The sequence below is a fragment of the Vulpes vulpes genome, chromosome 9, assembly GCF_048418805.1.
Source record: "Vulpes vulpes isolate BD-2025 chromosome 9, VulVul3, whole genome shotgun sequence".
NCBI lineage: Eukaryota > Metazoa > Chordata > Mammalia > Carnivora > Canidae > Vulpes > Vulpes vulpes.
In genome coordinates, this window is record NC_132788.1 from 42922999 (window position 1) to 42949214 (window position 26216).

Below are 26216 nucleotides of genomic sequence, written 5' to 3' on the forward strand. Positions count from 1 at the left end.
ACCCCGCCCGGGTGCGGGGGAAGGGCGGCGCAAGGGTGAGGCGGAGAGGGGCGGGCGGTGACATGGAGGAGGACGAGTGTCTAACTGAGCTCGGGTACTGCCTGACGAGCCCTGCCGCGGCAGCGGCGCATCCCTCGGCCGGACGCTGGTCCGCTGCCGTCGGCGCAGCGCCTCGGTGCCGCTCTATTCTGAGAGGGTAGCTGTGGCGTCCGAGGAAGCAGCGCCTGGGCGTCTCGCCGCCGGGCTCCGTAAAGGTCGTCGGGCCCGGGCCTGCCCGTTCCCCTCCGGCCTTTCCACCTGCAAAATCACATTTGCAATCTTGCACACCCTTCTGCCGCTTCCTGAGGAGCAGGGTGGAGAGGGATCCCTCAGTAAGGTGTAGAGCACGCGGCCTTTCGGATTGTTAAGGTCTGAGAACTCCGAAGAGGCGCTGATTGGGGCTGAACGTTTGAGGCGTGTGCTATTCCTGAGGTAATGGTTTGTGGACTCTGCAACGGGCTCCTCAGAGGTGCGGGGCCGGGGCCGTAGAAACCGCAGAACCGCTTCTCGGTTCCCGTCCTGCCCCTACCCCGGGGAGCGGATACCCGGGGGCAGTTCACTCACGGATGCGGAACGCCTTAACCTGCAAAATGGAGACGATGTCTAGTGCACAGTGCCTTTGAGAAATCAGGGCATCGATACCGATGGAGCACCGTGAAACAAAGACCGGCATTTAACAATTTTTAGATCTTATTTAACCCTTCGTGGTAAGAGTCAGAAGAGGGGTGGCCGGAGGGGAGGCTGGGGTGCGGCTGAAGACGGAATTCTCTAGTGATGGAGAAGCTCTGTATCTTCCTTAGGCTTTGGGTTACAGAGGCATATGCCTTTGTCAAAACTCATGGAATGGTACCCGTAAAATCTGCACATTTCACTGTAGGTGAATGTACCTCAAAAAAAAAAAACATAAAAATAATTTAAGATCAGTCTTAGCAACTTTCAAATATACAATACAGTGTTGTTAACTTTGGTCACCAGGCTGTACCTTACATCCCCAGGACTGACTTATTTTACAATAGGAAATGTGTACCCTTTGACCACCCTCCTCACCCATTTGGATCCACTACTCCCAATCCCCACGTCTGGCAACCTGGCAACCACCAGTCTGTTCTCTGCATCTGTAAGATCGTTATTAGAGCTGTAGACTCTAATAGAGACCATGGAGATGGTCTCTGTCCAATCTCCAGACTTTGCAGATGAGGAAAATGAGACCTAGTAATTTAAATAAACGGAGGAAGGGGGGCGGCGGAATTACCCTGTCATTTTCTACCAATAAATGTCTCTTGAGAAATTATGATTGAAAATAGCAAGCTGCTTACTGTGCATGTCATCCAGTTCTCAGTCGGGGTCACCTTGTCCACAGAAATTTTGTTAAAATGGACTCAAGTCCCTTTCCCACCTCGTGTGGAAAGGCCAATGTTCTCTCCAAGATTGTACAATCCCTGGGGGTTTTAGAATCTCAGGGTCACTTCTGGCTGAGTTCTTGCTCTCTCTGAACACATGGACTCTCTCACATCTCACCTTCTGGAATGCTTTTCTCTCCTGCTGACACAGTTTGGAAATCAAGCCCTTTTCTTTGGTTCATTTGTATAACAGGTTTGGAGCAGCTGAAGGGTTTTAAATGAAGGATGCAGATAACCTAAAGTTAGAATTCCCTGGTCTTGGAAGGACCTCGGTATCCTGATGGCATTGGTATCCACCAACCCATATCCTTTTTCAGCAGAAACTGCAACCCTGCGCTAACCAACATCTCCCTGGCCCTCTCTCTCTCTTCTTTTCTCTCTTTACATAATACTGTTAGTTATCTCTGTTTCCTAACCTATACCTTCAGGACCACCTTCCACTCCTCAACTGTTTATCAAAGTATTTTCCTACACAAAGAAAGTACTTGGGCCAAGAGGAACTGTAGTGCCAGCTATCAAAATCATGTTTCAACTCGGTATGTATCTGCATATTCTATTTGATTCAGCCCAGAGTATACTCAGTAAATATTAAGCTTATGCACATGACCTATCTAGGCTACCTGCGTAGGGGGTTGTTATGAAAACTTTTCAATGCAGGGACACCTGGATGGCTCAGCAGTTGAGCGTCTGCCTTCGGCTCAGGGCGTGATCCCAGAGTTCTGGGATTGAGTCCCAAGTTGGTCTCCCTGCCAAGAGCTTGCTTCTCTCTCTGCCTATGTCTCTGCCTTCTCTCTGTGTCTCTCATGAATAAATAAAATCTTTTAAAAAAAGAAAGAAAGCAAACTATTCAGTGTAAATGAGGAAGCAGTTGATAGTAGCTGGAACCTGATGTCGAAGAGAAAGAAAAGAACCTAAAATCTCCATCATCATAGCTTATATTGTGCAGAAGTAATGACAGCATTCAAGCAATAAAATCCAGAACAAAACCTGAGTCAATGCTTAGTAGCAATAATGACATCCTTATAGAAGCAACACCTGGGCTTGTCACCTCTAGCAATTTGATCACAACTCTGCATATATAATGAACATATAAATAGAGTCTCCTTTACTCCTGGAGAAGATGATACTGATCTGCTATCAGCTGAACACATGTTTTTGTAGTAGAGATGATAGGTTCACCTGATCCATCTAGCCCTCATCTGATTTCCCTTGTGACCAGTCACTTGCATTTACAAGGCAGCTGGCCAGGGTTGTAGTGCAGTCTACAGCCATGAAGAAGTCTGCAAATGCAAGGCCCCGGTGCATAACCCTCCTTGTTTTTTTGAAGTCAGAATCCCCAGAGAAGCAGCTCAGCAGGACAAGCCACTTAAGGAGAATGATGACAGCAGTGAAAGGCAGCAGCTGCCTTGAAGTAAGCTGAAGGAGGATGGTCACAGAGGAAGAACATGAGCTCCTGAAGCACAGTCTTAGAAAACCTAGCATGGCTGTGGACAGTTGGGAAGGAATGAGAACTGACAATAGTTTATTATTTTCACTGGAGACTTTGTATTAGTTCAAGTAATAGTTAAACACACTGTGCAGGGATCCCTGGGTGGCGAAGCGATTTAGCGCCTGCCTTTGGCCCAGGGCGCGATCCTGGAGACCCGGGATCGAATCCCACGTCGGGCTCCCGGTGCATGGAGCCTGCTTCTCCCTCTGCCTGTGTCTCTGCCTCTCTCTCTCTCTGTGACTATCATAAATTTAAAAAAAATTAAAAAAAAAATAAACACACTGTGCAAATCTGAAAGTAACGGATTATTCTACATGGACAATATGGTCATGAGCCATTGCCCTCATTAAAGAGACTTAGCACATCTAGGGGCGACTAGGTGGCTCAGTTAAGCATCTGCCTCACCCGGGTCATGAACTCGGGGTCCTGCTCAGCAAAAGAGTCTGCCTCACTCACCTTCTGCCCCTCCTCCCCGCTTGTGCATGCTCTCTCTCAAATAAAAGTCTTAAAAAAAAGATTTAGCACATCTGGTTCAAAGTCAGACATTTTTCCTCAGTTCTCAGTCTTGGCCGCTATAGCATTTGACTTTGCTGGCCACCCTCCTTAGTGGTTCATGACCTTGGTTCTCCTCAAAGCATGCTTCATTGTGTTATTCACCAGCTCTTCTACCAGCTTCTTAAGTGGAAATAGCTCCCAACATTGAATCAGTACACCCTCTCCATTTATAGGGTTTCACCTCTCGGCTCTGGTTGACACTCAGATTTCCCTTACTCGTTCTGATCCACAAGCTCAATACTGCCTCAAGCATGTTGTGCACTTCCTTACCTTGTTCTATATGATATTCTCTTCACCTGGAATGCTATCCCCCTACCCTAAATTCTACCTATTATGCAGAAAATGCCTCAGGCCTCTACATGAAGCCTTTCCTGATCATTCCTGCTCACAATCCTATTCCTGCTCTGTACTCAGAAAATTTCCCGCCTGTATCATCCACTTAGACAACGTACCATCTAGTGGCAGCTCACGCATTGTTTACTCATTGGCTTTTGTCTTTCCTCCTCACTGGATTTCAAACTACTCTGACATACATTTCTGGGTATTTCCAATACATCTTTATAATACCTTTCATATAAGGACACAATATTTTTGATTCATGGCTCCTTCTCTCGAGTTAAACCTCCTCTCTCTTGCTTTCCCCCTTCTGATGCTATAGAGGACATTCATAGACTCCTAATATAAATATCCCTGAGGCCTATGGAAAAAGTGTGGGCCCCCATATGTGTTCAGTGGATGAGTGAGTACCTTAAGAGGCAGTTCTCCTAAGTCACTTTTGGTGTGGAAGGAGTTTGTGAGGTAAGGGACACTGAATTCCAATGCTCAAAGTCACTACTAGGTCCTAGAGCAAAGTTTAATAGGTCATGAAATCAATTTCATGCATCCTATCCAGCTTTTTAATGTTTAAAATGTGATAGGGTAAGATAGAGTGGGGTAAGGTAGAATCAAACAGAAGCAATAGGAACGAAATGCAGAGTGTATGCACATAGTTCTAGTCAAGTACAACAGTCATTGGACTTTGGGCTTCAAATCTACCCTCCCTCTACTGCTGGTGTTGGTGGAGCTGGAACTAGGCAACCCACATATCTCCTTTGTCTTCTAGCTCCTGGATATAGTAGGGAAGAGCACAAGGCTGGAAGAAGAGGAAGCCAACTTGCTGACATGGTCACTTCCTGTTAGCTTGCTACTCCTATCAGCATCACTCTAGCAATGGCCTTTTAGCCTGGAGGCAGTAATTTCTGTCTCAGGCTTCTAGTGCCACTTCCAGAACCAGCCTCACAGCACCTCTTCTCCCTCCACCCCAGACTTAGCAGCATGAGTCAGGCAGTGTGTTTCTGCAGAGGTCTGGGTCCCACAACCATGTTCCTTCTCTTCTAAGCTGCTGGGTTCTGAGAACCCACCCTCCCCTCCACTCTGATCTCTCGCCCCAAAGGCAGTTATCTGCTTCTTGCAATTATTGTTGACATGTTACTCCAGTGTTCTTTTTAAAATTTTACAGCCGCTCCAACATTTATTTAATCAATCCCCTCTGCTAAATTCTCTCTGCTGAAATACTTGCCTTGGTTCCTTTTTTTCCTGAGTGTTAGACCCTGACAAATATGAATTGTGAAATAAAACATAGCTCCTGCTGTGAATGTCAGTCCAAAAGGTTTAAGAAACACTACCTTAGATGAGGGGGAGAGTTCTTCAATAGACAGTCGCCCTAAGTGCTGAGGGCCAGTCCTACCACACACAGGTGCTCTGCATCTCAGGTATGGGAAGAGCAGAGACACAGAGACCCAGGCCTGCCACAGCAGCTCTCACCATTGGACGCCAGGCCTAGCTAGGTTGGCCCATAAAAATCACTGCTGGTGAGCCTACAGTTCTCTACCACAGTTTGGATGGAACCCCATGCTTCATCTGGAGTCTGACCTCTCTTGGATATGTAGAAAACTCAGCTTTTTAAAGTTGCCCTTCTACACTTTTTAGCAGGTGGAGGAAAACAAAAGTTAACGATGAAAAAACAAGGAAAAAAAAAAAAGAAAAGAAAAAAGCAAGGAAGTGGTTGGTACCAGAGACCTCATTAAGTGGGACTTGGTGAGTCAAAGAGAAGGATGAAAAAGATAGATTTCAGGGTGCATTTTTTTCTCTGATGCTGCCTTTTCTCACAGGTGATATGAGGAGGTAATAGGCAAGAAAAGGAAGGGGAGAACCTTTTCCCCATGTTTCTGCTATATCCAGCCCAAATGAGTCTTTTGCTCTATTTTATTCATGAACTTACTATGCTTCTGCTTCAATGCTCCCATTAGAAGGGAGACACTCTTTAAAGACCAGAACTATTAGGCCAGCCTCATTTAATCACATAGTCTTAATGAAAAGAACTGCTTTACATTTGGGGAATTCCAAATATTTCTCGTGTATGCCAAAATAAACAACAGAACCTCTTGGCAGTCGCCTGTGGGGATTCTCCTTGCTTATGATTTTGTATTTCTTTATGCTAATTTAGAAATATGAACAGAAAACCCAGGACTCGGGGCTGTTAAGTGGATTTGTAACAGTCTGGAGTGTTGTGGGTATGTAACTCAATGAATGAATGTACAATCCTCTGTGATAGCTGGAGTAATAGTACTTTCATTGAGCACTGCAGTAAGTCATCGTGTATACTCAGCAAGCTGCTAATACATTAGCAACACATCTTTCACCTAACTGTTTTAGGACCTTACATTTAGTAGAGGAATACATAACTGAATGTGAATTGCTCAGGCAAATGTTGGCAAGTTACTTCATTTGTGACGTGTAGAACATTTTCTAGCGAACTGAACATGTCACCTTGTGATTTCACCAGTGAAACACATTACAATGTAGGTGGCATGTCACAGAGGAAAAGCAGTTTGTGATCAGGTTTTCTATTTGTAAAAGGCAGTGTTGTGCCAAGCAACCACAAGCACAAAACATTTTAAGTCTGAATGAAAAAAGGAGCGGTACAGCTGGGATCCCATTTCCCCTTCCAAGAAGATATAAACCACTTTAAGGGGCTACTCCCGGTACCGGAATCCTTTGCCTGTTTTTTTTCTGTGTCCTATTTTAGTTTGGCCTGTAGGGAATTGAAAGGGATGCGTTTAAGAGGTAAATTCTATTTCCTCTCTTCCCTCTTGTTTTTCTGCTACATTTTAGGTCTTCTTTGTGATTTATGTGCGTAAATGATGACTTAGATGAATTATTCCTAAATGGTTAACTATTGAAGCAAACCGTTCATCATCCAGTTCTCTGTGATACCCTTGCCTTATGTTCACCAGTCTGCTCCCTCCTTTCTCAAATCCCACCGCAAATTTCACGTCTTCAAGAAGCCCTCACTGATAGCTAAAATGAAGACTTCTAACAGCCTTTATTCATCCTTGTCTCTGTCCCTTTTCCCCAGCTCTCCGGTTAACTGTTGTCATTATCTGACAGTGAAGTCACAATGAAATAAAGGACAGCAATCTCCTAAGTTTTGTGCTCTTTCTTCCTTCTTGCTCTGTGCCTGGATTTATGCCTTCGTAACAAATAAGCATGTTGTTTTTTAAACAAATATCACAGTGAAGCAAGTCAAATGAATTTTTTGGTTTCCCAGTGCATATAAAAGTTATGTATACACTGTACTATAACCTTTAACTGTGTAATAGCATTATGTCTAAAAAACGATGTACTGGGATCCCTGGGTGGCGCAGCGGTTTGGCGCCTGCCTTTGGCCCAGGGCGCGATCCTGGAGACCCGGGATCGAATCCCACATCGGGCTCCCGGTGCATGGAGCCTGCTTCTCCCTCCGCCTGTGTCTCTGCCTCTCTCTCTCTCTCTCTCTGTGACTATCATAAATAAATAAAAAAATTAAAAAAAAATTTTAAAAAAAAAACGATGTACTGGCGCATCTGGTTGGCCCAGTTGGTGGAGCGTGTGACTTTGTTTTTTTTTTAAGATCTTATTTATTCATGAGAGACAGAGGGAGATAGAGATATCGGCAGAGAGAGAAGCAGGCTCCCTGTGGGGAACCTGATGTGGGACTCAATCCCAGGACCCCGGGATCACACCCTGAGTCAATGGCAGATGCTCAACCACTGAGCCATGCAGGTGACCCAGAGTGTGACTCTTGATCTCAGGGTTGAGTTTGAGCCCCATGTTCTGTTGTAGAGATTACTTAAAAAGAAAAATAAGATCCTTAAAAAATCTTAAAAATATAAATTAATAAATATGATGTACATACCTTAATACAAAGACCCTTTATTGCTAAAAGATGAGTTTTCAGCTGGTGAAGGATCTTGCCTCACTGTTGATGGCTGTTGACTGATCAGGGTGGTAGTTGCTGGAGGTTGGGGTGGCTGTGCCAATTTCTCAAAACAAGACAACAGTGAGGTTTGCCCAAGTTTATACCTGGAAAGTTAGTTCATTCATTTTTAACTGCTGCAACCATAAAGTACCGTTTCTTTCCAACCTTCATGTCTTGGTGTGTCTGGGCGACTGTAACAAAAAAAAAAACAACAACAACCATAGACTGGATGGCTTATAAACAAATTTATTTCTCACATTTCTGGAACCTGAGCAGTTCAAGATCAAGTCACTGGCAGATTCGATGTCTGGTAAAAGCCAGCTTCCTACCTCATTGACAGTTGTCTTCTTGCTATGCCCTCACATGGCAGAAGGAGAGAGGGAACTCTCTGAGGTCTTTCATAAGGACACTAATCCCACTTATGACAGCTCCACCCTCATTACTTAATCAAATATCCCAAAGATCCCACTTCCAAATACCATCACATTGGGGGGTAGAGTTTGAACATATGAATTTGGAGGGGACACAATCATTTGGTCTGCAGCATTCTACCCTTGGCCCCTCAAAATCCATGTCCTTTTCATATGTCATCAACTCTAACATCCAAAATCTCATCTAAATCAGTTAATCAATATTCGCTCTAAGGCAAATTCCTCTTCAGCTGTAAGCCGGTGACAAAAAACATGCCATGTACTTCCAAAACACAAAATGGTGAGATAGGCACAGGACTAATTTTCCCATTCCAAAGTTAGAAACAAGAAAGAAAGGAGTGAGGTCCAGAGTTAAGACCCAAACCCAAGAAGGCAAATTCCATTAGACCTTAAGACTGAAGACTAATCCTCTTTGGCTTGATGCTCTGCCCTCCAGGTGCACTGGGGTAGATGTCCCACCTTCCAGACACACGGGGTGGTGGTCTTGCTTTCCCAGCTTTGTCAGGCAGAAATTAGGCCCTAAGGCTCCCAACAGCCCTGTCCCCATGGCTTTGGGTGGTCTCAACTGCTGTGACTCCCCTGGACACCACTCTTAGGGCTCCAAGGTCCCATCCTTTGAAATTTAAGTGAAGGAAGCCATGTCCCCAGGGATTGTATACTCTGTAGGCAGTGCAGATACCACCAGAGTTTGCTGCCTGCACTCTCTCGGGGGTCAACCACTGCAGCCCGCTCTGTACCTGGGCCCACTGACATCTCATTTGGGCCTGGCTAGGAGCATGGCTAGGGTGTGTGGTTGCAGTCATGGGGTGTGAGGTGAGGCAGTGCCCAGCAGCTCGCACTGAGCTCCTGCAAGTGCCAGCAACCCCTCTTCAAACTCCTCTTCCCTGCCTTCCCACTCCGGGCCTATGTGGGAATGGTAGGCCTGACAATCTTTAAATCACCCTGAGGAATCCTTGGTCATTCCTCCCATTGTCTTGGAGAATAGCACCTGGCTTCTGCCAAAGTCGCTGATCCATACTAATCTCCTTATCAGATGGTCACTTAGCCACACCCTTAGTGTTCTCTCCCAAATAGGCTTTCTCCTTCCTTTCAATGGGGACAGACTGAGAATTTTCCAAATATTTAAGTTCTGGTTCCTTTGTGATTAAAAATTCCATCTTTAAGTCATTTCTCTCTTCTTGAATTTTACTATAAGGAGTCATGAAGAACCGGGCTGCTCTTTCAACACTTTGCTTAGAAATTGCTTCAGCTAAATATCCAATTTCATTGTTAGTGTGAAAGGATTTCAATCTCAAATGGAACCAAGGATATGAACTGGAGAATCTCAAGAATGTGCCTCCAGGGGTGCCTTCAAGACTCAGTCAGCTAAGCAGCTGCCTTCAACTCAAGTCATGGCCCCGGAATCCTGGGATTGAGCACCCTCACCCCCACCCTACCCTCAGGCTCCCTGCTCAGTGAGGAGTCTGCTTCTTCCTCTGTCCCTCCTCCTGCTTGTGCTCTCTCTCTCTCTCAAATAAATACAATCTTAAAAAAAAAAAAATGCACCCTCAAGAGACTAATTTCCAGTAAATGCCTGACTCACCCAAAACCCATACTTACTGCCTGATCAATGAACATCCAAAACGAATCTCATCCCATCCTTAAAACAATGAACTCACTGCTTGGACTCTGGCTCAAACCCCTGCCCCTGCCCTTCATTGCATTCCTTGCCCATAAATATTCACCCCAGACACTGAATGGACTGGCCTGTAGCTTGCATTTCCCAAGTTGTATTCCTCTGCTATTCCTGAATAAACTCAATTTTAGGTAATTTGAGCTTGCCTTGTTGGGCCCAAGATTGCGAATCCGAGAAACCACCAAGGAGCCAACACCGATGCAAGCGCACGAGTGTTTATTAGCAAGCCCGAGCTTGGGTCCAAGTATACCCGACACAGCGGAGCAGGGACTTGGACCCCGAAGTGGTTTACAGCTGGATTTTTTTATAGGCTGGTCTAGGGGATTTTCAGAAGGGGTGGAGAAATTTCTCAAGTTCTGTTTACATTCTGATGTGGGGCTTTCAAGGGCATTGAGCTCTGCTCTCATTCTAATATGGGACTTTCTACCAGGGGCGTGGGCTCTGTTGTCTTTCTGATATGGGACTCTCTGCGGAGGGCAATTCTGAGCTCTGTTGTCTTTCTGATGTGGGATTACCTGCCGAGGACATTGAGGACATTCTGCAGTTTTTCCCATAAAGTTCAGCTCTTATTCACAGGGGCCTAAGATGGCTGTACTTGTGCTAATGCTAAACTTTAGGTGGGATGGCCTTAATTTTTCTCGGCCTCCACAGCCTCAGTTGACCACTTTATTTAGGCTGACTCTTGCTAGTTCTAACTTCCACAAAACACTAGAACATGAACAAAATTCAGTTGTTTGCCACTTTATAAAAATGATGGCCATTCCTCCATTCTCCAATAAAATGTTCCTCACTTCCATTTAAGACCTCATCAGAATGGCCTTTACCATTCCCTTTCTACCACCATTCTGTTCAGTATTAAGAAGATTGAAGCTTTCCCTACAGCTCTCCTCTGAGTTCTCACCAGAATCGCCCTTAATGGTCCGTTCACAGCAATGTCAGCCTTTTCTAGCATGCACCTCAAAACTCTTCCAACCTCTACCCATTACCCAGTTCCAAAGCCATTCCACATTTTTTGAAGATTTTTTTTGCTTGTTTGAGAGAGAGAAAGAATTTGAAGCAGACTCTGTACTGAGCACAGAGCCTGACACAGGGCTTAATCTCATGACTACAAGATCATGACCTGAGCCAAAACCAAGAGTTAGATGCTCAACAGACTGAGCCACCCAGGCGCCCCCCATTCCACATTTTTAAGTATTTGTTTAAGCAGCCCCACATTCCTGATACTTAACTAATCTAAAGTTTGTACAATGAATATCCGTGGATGTTACCTTGTAATATGTGCAAATGACTTAATAGGATTTATGCCAAGAAGGACAATAATAGATAGCAAAACATGTTCATCTTCAATTTTCCTAGATTTTACTAAGTATTTCCTAAACTGGTTGTATCCATTTATACTCAAAACAGCAGAACAAGAGAATTTCTACTTCTCGATATCTTGGAATTATCCAACATTTTAGTTTTTGCTGGTCTGACAAGTATGAAAGCACAAGATGTATTTGAGTTTAATATGGATGTCGTTGTATGAGTATTGTCAAGTCAAGAAAATGAGGCAGAAGCAGAGGAAGTCAGATATAAATTAGGTAGTATATTAGTTATCTATTATAACAAATTACCACAATCTTATAGGCTCAAGACAACACACTTTTCTTATCTCAGTTTCAATGGGTCAGGAATCCAGGCACAGTTCAGAAGGGTCCTCTACTTTAGGGTGTCTCACAAGGCTGCAGTCAAGATGTTGGCCAGGTCTAGGGTCTCATCTGAAAGCTTGACTGGGAAGGACCCACTTTCAAGTTCACGTGGTCATTGGCAAGATTTCAGTCTTGCAGATGGTTGGACTGAGGGCCTTAGTTCCTTACTGGCTATCAGCCAGAGTCTACCTTCAGTTCTCTGCTATCTGAACCTCTTCACAGGATAGCTCATAACATGCCAACTTGCTTCATCAAAACCAGCAAAGATGAGACTTGGATAGCAAAACTTGACAAAATCTTCAGTAATCTATTCATGGATAATAATATTCATGGATAATGTCTAGTAATATATCTTGCATATTCTACTAATTAGAAGCAAGTCACAGATTCCACCCATACTCGAGGGGATTACCCAGAAGTGTGACTATTGGGAAGTAGGGATTATTACAGGCCATCTTAAATCCATCTGTCATAGACAGGTATAAGAGTTAAGGATTTTGGTTAGCCTATCATTTCAAACCCAAATATTGTGGGCTCAAGTAGACTAGAGATCTATTTCTCTCTCATTTGGAAATCTGAATAGGTGGTGCAGGGCTGATAGGCAGTTTATAGTCACAAGTGACCCATGCTCCTTCAATCTCATTTATCTGCCATTCACAACATGTGGATCCTCTCATCCTACAAGATGGCTGCTCCAGAGCTTGCCACCATGCTGCACTCCAGTCACTGAAATCTATTCTGCATACTGCAGCCAAAATAATTGTGCTAAGATGAAAATCTAATTGTGTCACTCCTTAGAGTGAAAACCAGTGACATTCCCAGGCTACAGCAGTTTCTCAAACTTTTTTTAATCATAAAACCCTATACTCGGGCAGCCCCGGTGGCTCAGTGGTTTAGCGCTGCTTGCGGCCTGGGGTGTGATCCTGGAGACCTGGGATTGAGTCCCACGTCGGGCTCCCTGCATGGAGCCTGCTTCTCCCTCTGCCTGTGTCTCTGCCTCTCTTTCTCTCTCTGTGTGTCTCTATGAATAATAAATAAATAAAATCTTAAAAAAAAAAACCCTATACTCAGTACAGACATATATATATATATATGTACACATCACATATACATACACACATGCACACTCAAACACAGATTTCAAACACATGCAAGTTTCATGAAACAAAGCTCTCTCTTACTGCTACTCTAATATTCCCGATTTCTTTTACATTGAATTCATGAAGTACTAATGAATATGGGAAAACACTGGCCTATAGGACACAGTTCAGAGTATACAGTGACCTGGTTGTGCTTGTTTTTGCTTCCTCTTTTGACTCCAACCTCCTCATGCTTCCAGACCTTGGTGCCTATATAACTCCTCCTTCTGCCTAAAACCACCTTCCCCAATTGTCCTTCTCACCTCCCCAGCTCCTCCTTGATTTTCTTTTTTTTTTAAACATATTATTCATTTATTGATGAGAGACACACAAAGAGAGGCAGAGACATAGAGGGAGAAGTAGGCTCCATGCAGGGAACCCAATGCAGGACTCAATCCCAGGACCCCAGGATCAAGACCTGAGCCAAAGCCAGATGCTCAACCATTGAGCCACCCAGGTGCCCTCCTCCTTGTTTTTCAAGAATCAGCCCAAGCATTCCTTCTGGAACCCATTCCCTGGCCCCAGTCCCTCTCCTTGAGCTCTGTAGAACTCTGCCTCTGCACCCCCGCCCCCAACCATCATAACACTTATGCTGATTCCAGTCATCTTCTTGCATCCCTGTTTTCCCCTAAATCAGTTCCCCTGAGAACTAGGACCATGACTAAGGTTGTGTACCTTCAGCCCTTCCAGAGTGCCTGACATAAAGTCAAAACCTCATAAATTTTTCTTATATGAATAAAAAAATGAATGAATGTCATAGGAAAAGGAGTGCCTGACAACATTTACTGAAAGTCTATTGTATGTAGAGCATTGTGGTAGAGAGAATCATGAAAAAAGAAGCAGAGGTTGACAGTGATAAATTTTGTAAAAAGGTATAAATGACCTGTGTTCATAAATAAGGAGTGTCTTTATAACTCTAACTACCATGAGGTGTCTCACTGACAGTGTACCAAATGATGCTAAGTGGGATTGAAAGAACTCATTTCTTATATCCCTTCTCTTAACTGATTTCCCATTTCATTTTTATTTTATTTTTTTATTTTTTTTATTTATTCATGAGAGACACAGAGAGAAGGCAGAGACATAGGCAGAGGGAGAAGTAGGCTCCCTGCAAGGAGCCCAATGCAGGACTTGATCCCAGAACTCTGGGACCATGCCCTGAGCAGAAGGCAGAGGCTCAACCACTGAGCCACCCAGGCATCCCCCTATTTCATCTCCTATGAGAAAAACCTCAGACATCCCTCAGACATCTCTCTCCTAACCTGGGTCTACTCTCCAACACCAAGGCCCAATATAGAGCAAAGCGACAGAGCTGTTCAACTGATTTTTGGATCAAGTACCCCACATGACAGATTCAGGGCCTTCCAAAATGGGCCCAGGGGGCTAAAATGAAGTAATATGACATGTTACAGACTTCAAGCGTGGTTAAGGGCATGCACAGCAGCTGCTCAGATGCCATCATGAGCCAGGAAATTCAGGAGTTCAGCAGAAAGGGAAGTGTGAATTCAAAATGGATTCAGTGTCTCACTTTTAGACACTTCTTTGACCCTGGGAAACCTAATCTTCTCAGGTCAATTCTGCAATCCTGGCTGATAAATTCATGAATAAATCAGGCCAAGGACATATGCAGATGATATTGGAAAGAATAAAATATGACAAGGCAACAGCATACACTTTGGTGATAATTTAAAATTCCAGATACTGGAAAACAGCATTAGAAATTACCTAACCTCTCTCAAACTATTTCTTTCTCTCTCTTGTTCATAATAATAGCAATGGCTTATATTGATACTGTTTTATTGCTTCTATGAGAAGCATTATGTCATTTGATTCCAGAGCAGCCCCCAGAGGTAGCCACATTTTATTTATTTGAGAAAGAATGAGTGTGAGAGAGAGAGCAGTAGAGGAGGGAGGGTCAGAAGAAGAAGCAGACTCCCCGCTGATCGGGGAGCCCCATGTGGGGCTTGATCCTGGGATCACGACTTGAGCCAAAGGCAGATGCCTAATAGTCTGAGCCACTCAGGCACCTCCATGCCCATTTTATAGATGAGGATACTGAGAGTTTAAGTGACTGCCTATGGGTCATACGGTAAGTAACTACTAGATTTGTATGGGATTCTAATTTATAATACTATTGATTTGTCATAAGGGAACAGCAATCAGAAACCTGGATTCTAACCCCAGCACTGCTAATGACTTAGCTGTGTCATCTTGGACCTTCATTCAGCCTTTCTTAGCTACATTTTCTCACCTATAAAAAATGCGCATAGTAATACCTTCCCTATCTGCCTCAGGGTGCTTATGGGGACAGAACCCAAGGGTATTGGCAAAAGTCCTTTGTAACTGAGATGATAATACACAGATGTCTGATCTTAGCAATTTTTTTCAGCAAAATAATGAGAATAATGCTTGTTACCATCTCTTTGACAGTGTCTTTTGCTGCAGTCATTCAATAGTTTTACAGCAAATTATTGCCTTTGTGATACCGCTGTTGCTACCATCTCTACAGGTGCACCTGCCACAGGCCAGTGATGGAGGAGGAAGCTCTTTCTTCTCAGAGTGACCTTAGAGCAGCAGATTCTCAATGTTGTAGCATGTTAGCATCACCTGGATTTACTTTAAAAACACAGTTGCCTAGCCCCGCATCGTGACCAATTAAAATTTTAGTGGGAGTGGGTGGAGACAGGGAAGGGCCCGGGCATCAGTATTTTTTTATGTTCTTCAAGAGGTTCTATTATGCAGCTAAGATTGGGAACTCCTGCTATAGAGTCTACAGATTTGTTCCAGAGATGGCAGTACATAAGCCCCATATGTCTGAGGTCGCTTGGGAAAGAGGTCCAGGCGTTGGACCTTGAATCACAAAGATCCTAAAGTCCTTCCACCACATATGTAGACAACCTCCTTTCTGGAGCTAGTATCAGAGGAAGTTGCAAGCACTAAGTGTATGATGGAAAAGATGGTGAATATGGTGGAGAAGCCTGAGCAGCACAGAGCCCCGTTCCTTGTCACTGTTAATCTCTAAGATCTGCTGCTCAAAAACATTCCCCAGTAAGTTCCTACATCAGAGGCATTCCAAACTGAATGCCTTTATAAAAACAAAAATAAAAAAAACTCAGAAACATGGAATCTACCAATGGCCAATTCTATAATTTTTCCCACTGATAATAAGGAAGTAATCTTCTATTTAATTCCAGTGCCTTTGTAAATCGTGTTCCATTTGTTTCATTTAGGGTTAAACAAAGAAGCATAACTTACCTTTTCAGTGTGATATATTTCATGTCTATTAAAAGTATTTCGTTTCCAGTAAAAACATAGGTTTAACTATTGCCTCAAATTTCCTAAAGAAGTCTTTATAGGAAGAAAATATCCAGCAACAATCCTGAGTAGGACTATGATTAGACCTTTGACTTTGACTCTTCATAGGAAACAAAGTAACACTTTCTCAACTATTCACTTCTGAACTTCTCATACCAGAAAAGAGGAAACAAGATAAATAAAAGGATTTGATATTTTGGGGATCCCTCTTTAGATCTGAGCGCCAATAGAAAGGGACATTCCCTTAGAAAATATCTCAAGATGAATCACATTGTCTCGTTTGATCGGCTGGCTCCCAAGACTGGAAAGCAATTTGGTGGGAATAAACTCTTGTTACAAGATCTGGAGATTTAAATAATGAAGAGGTTTATCTCTCATCTGAGAAGAGTTTATAGTCCACAGCATAGCCTGTAGAAAAATACCCAGCCTCTGGGACCCCGCAAAGGCAGTAATAAGGAAGCATTTTATTGTGATGCAATGGGTGTGCAAAACATGGGACTGGGCTACTCTCAGGGGCTTTGGAACCGAATTGGCTTCCTGGAGAGCCAACAGAAGAAAGTGGCAGCCTAAAAATATTTAAAGAGCTTAAGACCCCCAAGGGAGAATTTCCAACTATTGAAGTGGAAAAGACTGAGCATTTGCTAAGTCCAAAAAGAAGATTTTTAATGAAACACTCAGCAAAATGCACAGACTTTGGGTAAGGATCTTAAAAAATAATAATTAAGGTCATACCTATCATAGACAGAGTAATCAAACTAGAGACTTTACATTTTCTTTCTAATGACATATGAAGAAGCATCTAAAAATAGGCTCTGTAGATAATGAACTCTTCTCTTTCCTGAGTTCGTTAGGCTACAACACCTTCATTATACAGAAGATAGGTTCCATCTCACCATCTGTCAGGCATAAATCTTGACATGATCTTCAAGATCTTTTTCTATGGCCTTTAATTACAATTCTGCTATTTATTCCTCAACACAGCCTACATCTCACATGCTCCTTATATGAATGACATGTAGTGTGTGCTGTGGGTAAGCTCTTGGGCACCAGGCCCAGCTGCATGACCCAAGCTGTCTGACCTTGGCTATGACTTCCCCTCTTTGTGCCTTGGTTTCCTCTGCTGTATAATGGGGATAACAATAATACCAGCCAGATCCATAGTGCCTGACACACAGTAAGAACTCAAAAAATATTCACGGTTACTAACAATGCATATGGCATTTGCCTTAGTGCCTTTTAAAATATTTAGTGTATTTTTAAAATAAAAAACAAGACACGTGGTCCAACAAAGGATTGTTTTTCAGATTTGTGTGTTTGTTTATGTGCAAAAGCCATTGAGTTACACACTTAGGGTATTGCTTTTTATTACATCCAATCCTACAACCAGGAAGCATTCTACAATGTGGTCCCTGACCTCAACCTGTTTATATTGCCTTTGAGAGACAGAATATACACTCACGAAACATTAATTGCAAATCCAAAGCTTCATGATTATGTATAAAGTAAGTAGTTCAGACCATAAAAGCTACAAAAACTGAGGAAATCAGGTCTTTACTGTGTACATAAAGTTGATAGAGAACTGCACACAGACCACAAAATGCAGGTAAGTTAAACGAAGGAATGTTCTGGCAGGTAGGGGAGACAGGAAGGTATGGCAAGTAAGCAGAATCATTCATCTGGAACAGATGATCTGTGTTTGAAATCAGATGAGAGAGATGAACAAAGCTCCTCCAGTAGGTGCAGGCTACGTGGTCAAGGGCTTCAAATGCCAGGCTCAAGAGTTTTATTTTGCCCTGAGAGTTCCTGAGGTTTGGATGTCTGGCACCAAAACAGATACATGCAAAACAGGTTCATGTAGGGAGAGACCAGAAGAAAGGAGAAAAGTTGGGTGACTTTTAGTAACAATCCAGGTATGAGGTGATGAAGTCCTGGACCACAGTGGGACATTGGGAACAAGAAATGACAAGCAGGAGAGGCATGACAAGGATTCATCGCCTTCACTCCATTCTCATTGTCAAAATGGTCCCTAGACTAACTCTTTGTTACCTGAGCACATGAGGCCAAATTCAGGAGCACCAGATGCATTCCCAAGGTTTCCAAGGATGTCTGGGCTTGGGTGCTTCCTCCTCTGCATTTCTTAGGTGCTAGAGGACAGAGGACCCACTGGCCTCCAGGAAGCTATTCCAATGTCCTGGTGGACCCTCCCATGCTGATTCCCATTTGCAGTCTCTTGCCTTCCTATCCTGTGTGCAATAGATTTTAGGCAGTAAGATAAAATCATATTCCTTTCTTGCTCCCTCCAAAAGTCATACAGTATTCCCAACTGTGTAGGGCTTTTTAGACTATTTTTTATTCACATTTTTCAATTAATTTGCATATTTGAATATTTTTCAATTAATGAATTAGTACATAGTTTAAGAGGTTAGAAGAGTATGCTTTTTAAATGAAGTTTATCATCCCTAAATTATTCCTTGATAAAGTTGAAGGAAAACAATGAGCTTATTGAACAAATAGAACAGTGACAGTACAGATTGAAGGTCAAGTTAAAAAGCTTAACTGACTGGTTACTTTAGTCCCAGAGCATTCACTATTGGTTTAGAAGGTTGTGCATTAGTTATGTGTAGGGCCATATATCCTGTATTGTATTCTGGAATCATTCTTATATAAGATTAACAAAATGTAAAAACCAGAATATCCAATTTCTTTTTTCTGTATCAGGACATGAAATTGCAATCATCTGCTTTTGCTTAACACCTCAATGGAGGAGACACAGTCATGCTCTGGATAGTAGTTTAAAGTGATGATTAGTCTCGATAATCTCTTGAAATGCCTTTCAACTCAGCGAGTAACATGTGGATTAGTGTTTTCTGTGTTGAATTTAATGATGGAGATAGGGACATGTAGAGCAGCCTCACTCGGAGTGATCTCCTGATGGGCAGCATCAGCGTCCACCTGGGGGCTTGTGTTACAACTGGCTAGAAGTACAGAAGCTCAAGCCCCGCCTAACACCTTCTGAGCCAGTACAGGTGGCATCCAGATCCAGCAACCATGTTTTATATCAGGAATGGGAAAGCTCGGGCAGCCCAGGTGGCTCAGCGGTTTAGCGCCGCCTTCAGCCCAGGTTGTGTTCCTGGAGTCCCAGGATCAAGTCCCACATCGGAGTCCCTGCATGGAACCTGCTTCTCCCTCTGCCTGTGTCTCTGCCTCTCTCTCTCTCTCTCCCTCTCTTTCTCTGTGTCTCTCATGAATGAATAAATAAAATCTTAAAAAAAAAAAAGATAAAAAAAAGGAATGGGGGAAAGCTGTGTGTGTTTGTGTTTGTGTGTGTGAGCCATGGTCCACACAGCAGGTGGGAAGCAGAAACATAATGAAGAGCCCCATGGCTAAATATAAAGTAAATGTAGTTGTTTCATAGGTATATTTTTATAACTATAAATATATGGTTATATATACTTATATAACTATAAAATATATTTTATATATAGTTATATAACCATTTACATATATTATAGATATATGTTTTATAGTTATATATCTCTATAGATAGAATATTCTTTCAATTATTTTTATTTTTTATTTATTTTTTAAAGATTTTATTTATTTATTCATGAGAGACACAAAGAGAGAGAGAGAGGCAGAGACACAGGCAGAGGGAGAAGCAGGCTCCATGCAGGGAGCCTGATGTGGGACTCGATCCCAGGACTCCAGGATCACGCCCTGGGCTGAAGGCGGCCCTAAACTGCTGAGCCACCCAGGCTGCCCTTAATTATTTTTAAATTCTAGAACTTACTATTTCCAATCAACATTCAAGAACACTTTTTATACCTTAAGTACTATCTTCTGGCAAATTCCAGGAAGACAAGGAAGAAGAGAAAGTGAGTGGGAACATCTAATTATATACTGGTCCAAGGACTGGGAAATACATACCTCGCTGTCTTACTAACACTGCGATCACTTGAGGGAGTGAGAGCACACTTCAGATTAAAAATGGTTTAAACAGGAGTGCCTGGGTGGCTCAGCTGGTTATGCAGCTGCCTTCAGCTCAGATCATGATTCCGGGGTCCTGGGATCAAGCCCCACATCAGGCTCCTTGCTCAGCGGGGAGTCTGCTTCTCCCTCTCCCTCTGCCTCTCCCCCCACTTGTGCTCTCTCTCTCTCTCTCTCTCCTTCTCTCTCTAAAATAAATAATTCCTTAAAATGATGGCTTAAACAGACTTGACCATGAATTGGCATTCTTATTTGTCTCTTAAAAAGCATACATCTTCCTAAAACACTTTGCTTCTGGAATCTAATCAGGGCATATACTCTCATCCCCCACCTAGTGCAGGAGCCCTGCAGCCACAGCTTTGGTATCTGTGGTTGTGAGGCACGCTACCTTCCTAGCAGCCCATTTTCAACCAAACCTCCGGCCACATCTCACAGCGCACATTCTGTTAATGAGGGCTCTCCTGCCCCATGGGTGCCTTGCTCTATCACAATTCGGTGCCTTTCTTCTACCTGAAATTCCTACCTGCCACTTGTCTATCAGGCAAAACCTTACCCCTCTGTTGAGTGTCAGCTCAGATGCTTTGCTTTCTGGAAGCTCTTCCAGAATCCCCCTGGCACATTAAGGGCTTCTTCTGGACTACACACATGCACACAGATATTTGCACCCCTTTATACACAAATCCATTATAGCCACTATATTTTCTCTCATTGCATATGTTTATACTCAAATTCAACTCTCCATTGGACTCTGTCCCTTAAGGACAGGAATGATGTCCTACCTTTGCATTCTCAGCCGCTGGTTTACGGCCCCGTAACAAAGTATTGTTTAATGAATACATCACATAAACAATCAAATGAATGAGTGAGTGAATGAATGAATGAATTAAATCTAAACAAAGTTCCACAGAAGCAGGGAAATGGCAGTTCTACCCACTAGCTAGCCACATCAAAGAGATAGCATTTGAGCTGGGTATATATATATTTAGAGATGCTATTTACTCGTGAGAGACACACAGAGAGAGGCAGAGACATAGGCAGAGAGAGAAGCAGGCTCCTTGTGGGGAGCCTGATGCAGGACTTGATACCAGGACCCCAGGGTCATGACCTGAGCTGAAGGCTCAACCATTGAGCTACCCAGTTGCCCCTTGAGCTGAGTATTGAAGACTAAATCTGATTTTACTAGGAAGGAAGAGGAGAAAAGAATTCTAAACAGAAGAATGGCATGAACAAAGTCATGAGGGTGGGAAAATTAAATGGCCTTCCTAGAGAGCAACTAATACCATAGGTCCAGTAGCAGATAGACGTTATAGAGAAGAAGCTGGGGCTGTTGCTAGGACCAGGATAATGTGCTGAGGAGTTGAAGCCTGATTCTGGCCATAACGAAGACATGAAGGAACTCTGAATAGGGGAGGCATGTGATCAGATATGTGACTTGACTGGAGCTTGGTTGGGAGGAAATTGCTGTGGTCCAGGCAATGATAGTAATAGCCTGATAAAGAGCAGCAACAGTGAAACAAAGAAAATAAAGGAAACTTGAGAAGCATTTTGGAAATAGAATCAAGAGCACTTGGCAACCAGCCAAATGTAGGGAACGAGGAACCCATCCAGCTGAAGACTGACCTAAGCTTTCTGACCTGGTGACTGAGTGAAGGCTCAGACACCACCACCCACGAGTGTTATCTTGTCCTCTGAGGCAGATTACAAGAGCTCTGAGACAGCAAGGATCTTAGTGTGTTCCTTTCACTACATTTACTGTATACCCTGCAGTACTTAGGGAACATTCGTTGAGTGAATTAATGTTTCTTAGATTCATCAAATATATAAAAAGGGAAATATTACAATACATACAATGTCTCTTTTTCAGAGACTCTCTGAGTTTTTCTTAGATTCTTTGCGTGTTTTTCAACCACAGAGGGATTCACAAACTCCTCAACCATATCATTCAACTTGTGAGCTCACCAAACTGACCCCTGTCATTCCATAAGCAGAAATCTTTATGACTGCGGTATGTTGGTGGGGGTGGGGGTGGGGGGCGATAGGCAAGTGGTTGGTATTTTTTACTTTTTTGGAGGGAGTGCTATGACAATTTCAGTCCCCTGAAAATAAATCCAAAACAAAACCAACTGAATGTTTTTCTCCGGTAGAAGAAAAGAAAACAGACCTACTACAGGTAAATTGAAATCCTCAAATAGACCCATAACACATAGCTGAGACCTTCCTGGGATAATGGCTTAGTTAGACTGAGGCTACAAATCTTTACATTTCTTCATTCACGTGGCAGGACTAATGAGATTTTATGGCAGGCAAGCTGTTTATCCCTTGGGTGACATTGGTAAGAACAACTATATCTTTATTAGCTAAGACTTTTCTGCACTGCAGCTTTTTTCCTCACCAAAGACTGTCCCAGCCTAGATCACAGCATGCACAATGTATAAGAATCTCATTTCATCATATAAACGCTCTACCATTTCCTTCTGTTGTTTGGCTCCAATAATTTTTTTCCTAAAGTCATATTACTCCATAAAAGGGGCAGGTGGAAGAAATGGATAAAAGGAAAAAAGTTGAAAAGGAAGTTTAAAAGGGACCTGCAAAGACATTTGGGGCTAACAACAACACTTCTAGAATATTCGATGTGCCCAAAGGCCATTAGGAATAGGGCTGAAGACCCACTGTTACCTGTAGTACTATAATTGCTGAACAGGACAAGAGGACTGTGATCCCATCAGCAGTGGCTGGAAACAAGAGCATGGTGACCTCCACTTCAGTCTAAGATAAGGATTCGGCCCCTTTTGTGTTGCCTATGATAGCCAGCCACACTTTTTTTCAGCACTCAATTAGCACCACATACACCCAAACATACAAACTCACATATTTGACAATTGCCATCATAAACTCCTATCCTATAATGACATATCCATTTTACCTTTGTAACTAGGAAAGTGTCTAAAGTCCTGAGCCCAAAGGATAGTGGAGAAGTGGTTCAGGGAAAGTCAATGTACAGTTTCTATTTCAGGGGAAGATGGAATAAACACACTCTACCTTGTTTCTCCCATTGAATACAGCTATAAAAGCTGGGCACAATGCACAAAGCTGCTATTTGAGAACTTTTTAAAAAGTCAAAAGTAGCAGGCCAAATGGGGAAGAAAACAAGAATTCAAAGAACCTTTAACTTGGCTGTGGATTTACCATTTTTTTTTTCCCTTTGGTGATCCCTGGACAGGACTCAAGGCAGTCTGAAACCCAGAAGTGGGCACCAGTGTGAACATAGAGAGCTCTAGCAAAAGCCGGCTAGTTCTGGCTCAAGATGTGAGAAAGAAGTCTTCTGGTGGTAATGGCAACAGCATGGAAGTTCCACAGCACAGAAATGCCATGAAAAGAGAATCTTCCTCTCCAATTAAAGGAAAGGCTCATACAAAGGCCATGCTTTTTTTCCTTTCTGTGTGCACTTACCACTTGGGCCAGGACATGGGCAGAGTCACAGGAATTTCACAGAAGAGCAGGGTAAATAAAACCCTAGGCTTCTAAAACAAAAACCCTAGGCTTCTAGATGGATGAACGAAAAGGAGAACCACCAGGAAAAACTGAAAAATACCAGAGAGATCAGGGATAGAAAGGAGGTTGGGAAAACAAGCCCACAAAGTTCTTTGCTAATTTGGGGTCTCACCCCAAGCTGTGTATGCTTAAATTTGACCACAAACAGCATACAAAGAGAATGAGAACTGAGCTAACAGATACATCACCATCTGGACCAACCATGAGATGGTGTGCATTCAGGAGAAATCTAAGTAGCACTGCAAAGACTTTGCAAATGGAACTGACATTGGAACCACAACCCGCAGAAATCTGGTTAGAACTTGCAGCCCAAGCACAATTATGTCAATTGTCTGTTAAAAAAAAAAAAAAATCAACATTTTCTACAGGATTTAAACAAGATCCAGTATCTCATAACGTAATATTCAAAATGTCCATGATATGTAATGTTAAACTTATTTGCTTTAAGATTGTATTTTTAAATTTATATTACCATTCACAGATTCAGTTTGGAACCATTTTTTTTAAATTTTTTTATTTTTATTTATGATAGTCACAGAGAGAGAGAGAGAGAGAGAGGCAGAGACACAGGCAGAGGGAGAAGCAGGCTCCATGCACCGGGAGCCCGATGTGGGATTCAATCCCGGGTCTCCAGGATCGCGCCCTGGGCCAAAGGCAGGCACCAAACCGCTGCACCACCCAGGGATCCCAGTTTGGAACCATTTTAAATGTAGTAATACTTCTTTTAAAGTTCCCATTGAGGGATGCCTAGGTGGCTTAGCGTTGAGCATTTGCATTTGGCTCAGGGTGTGATCCTGGAATTCCCGGATGGAGTCCCACATCAGGCTCCCTGCATGGAGCCTGCTTCTTGCTCTGCTTGTGTCTCTGCCTCTCTTTCTGTGTCTCTCATGAATAAAGAAAAAAAAATCTTTAAATAAAGCTCCCATTGAATAGGGATGCCTGACTGGTTCAGTCCCTAAAACATGCAACTCTTGGTCTTGGAGTTGTGAGTTCAAGCCCCATGTTGGATGTAGAGATTACTTAAAAATAAAATCTTTTTAAAAAAACTACTGTTTAATATGTGAACAGTTCCATTAAAAAAAAAAAGTCCATGATATGATCAAAAAATGCATGGCATAAACTAGGAAAATCTCATCTCACATGGAAAATACAATTAATAGGATGTCAATGCCAAGATGATACTGACAGGAAGTTACCTGAAAAACACTTTAAAGCAATTATTACAAAGAATGTTTTAAGTAAAAATAAACACTCTAGAAAGGATCTTCAAAAGAAATTCGGGAGACATACCAGACAAACCAAATAGAAAATTTAGAACTGAAAATACAATAATAAAAATTTAAAACTCACAGGGCTCAAAACAAAATGGAGACAACAGAAGAGTCAGTCAACTTGAACATAGAGCAATAGAAATCATCCAATCTTGGGATGCCTGGGTGGCTCAGTGGTTGAGTGTCTGCCTTTGGCTCAACCACTGGGACCAGGCTGTGATCAGGTTGTAATCCCAGGGTTCCTGGCATTGAGTCCTGCATCGGGGTCCCTACAGGAGCGGGATGAGCCTGCTTCTCCCTCTGCCTGTGTCTCTGCCTCTCTCTGTGTGTCTCTCATGAATAAATGAAATCGAAAGAAAGAAAGAAAAAGAAAGAAAGAAAGAAAAAGAAAAAGAAGAAAGAAAGAAAGAAAGAAAGAAAGAAAAGAAAGAAAGGAAGGAAGAAAAAAAGAAAGAGAAAGAAAGAAAGAAGAAAGAAAGAAAGAAAGAAAAGAAAGAAAGAAAGAAAGAAAGAAAGAAAGAAAGAAAGAAAGAAAGAAAGAATCTAATCTTAAGAAGAGAGATTAAAAGAGATTAAAGGTTTGGGGGGAAAAAAAAAAGAATATGACCTCAGGCTCCTATGGAACAATTATACAAAATCTAACGTTCGTGTCATCAGAGTCCCAGAAGGACAAAAGAAAGAGCAGGCTGTAGAAAAATACTTGAAAAATAAAGACTAAAAAACTTCCCAAATTTGGGATGCCTGGGTGGCTCAGTGGTTGAGCCTTTGGCCCAGGGCATGATCCTGGAGTCCTGGGATCAAGTCCTACATCAGGCTTCCTACATGAAGCCTGCTTCCCCCTCTGCCCATGTCTCTGCCTCTCCATGTCTGTGTGTCTTTCACGAATAGATAAATAAAATCTTAAAAAAAAAAAAACTTCCCATATTTAGCAAAAGGCATAACCCTGTAGATTCAAGAAGCCCAGCAAATTTCAAATAGGATAAACCTAAAAAATCCATACCTCAACACATCATAATCAAACTGCTGAAGACTAAAAATGAACAAAAATCATGAAAACAATCAGAAAAAGACAACATTATTTATGGGGGAGCCACAATCAAACGACTGTGGGATTTTCATCTAAAATAGTTGAGGGTGAGAAAGCAGTTGAATGACAGTGTAAATGTGCTAAAAGAAAAAAATTGGCATCCTACAATCCTATATCCTAAGGAAGTATCTTTCAGGAGTAAAGGTAAAATAAATAAGAATTAAAATAAGAGGATTTTTTTTTTTTTTTTTTTTTGGCAGCAGACATGTGCTAGAAGAATTGCTAGAGAAACATCTTCAGACAGGGGCACTTGGCTGGCTCAGTCAGGAGAGGGTGTGATTCTTGATCTCGGGGTTGTGAGTTCAA

General features: G+C 42.6%; 1 long non-coding RNA gene across 3 annotated transcripts; it reads left to right on the top strand.

The window, feature by feature from the left end:
• Positions 1–5: 5 nt before the first annotated feature.
• LOC140593876 (uncharacterized) lies at positions 6–6949 on the top strand. Of its 3 annotated transcripts, none has more exons than XR_011994232.1 (3): positions 6–746; positions 1633–1975; positions 4586–6949. It is a non-coding gene; the product is annotated as an uncharacterized lncRNA (long non-coding RNA). The 3 variants fall into 3 exon arrangements; XR_011994231.1 differs by lacking the exon at positions 4586–6949 and adding an exon at positions 2767–3225; XR_011994230.1 differs by lacking the exon at positions 4586–6949 and adding an exon at positions 2771–3225.
• Positions 6950–26216: the final 19267 nt, after the last annotated feature.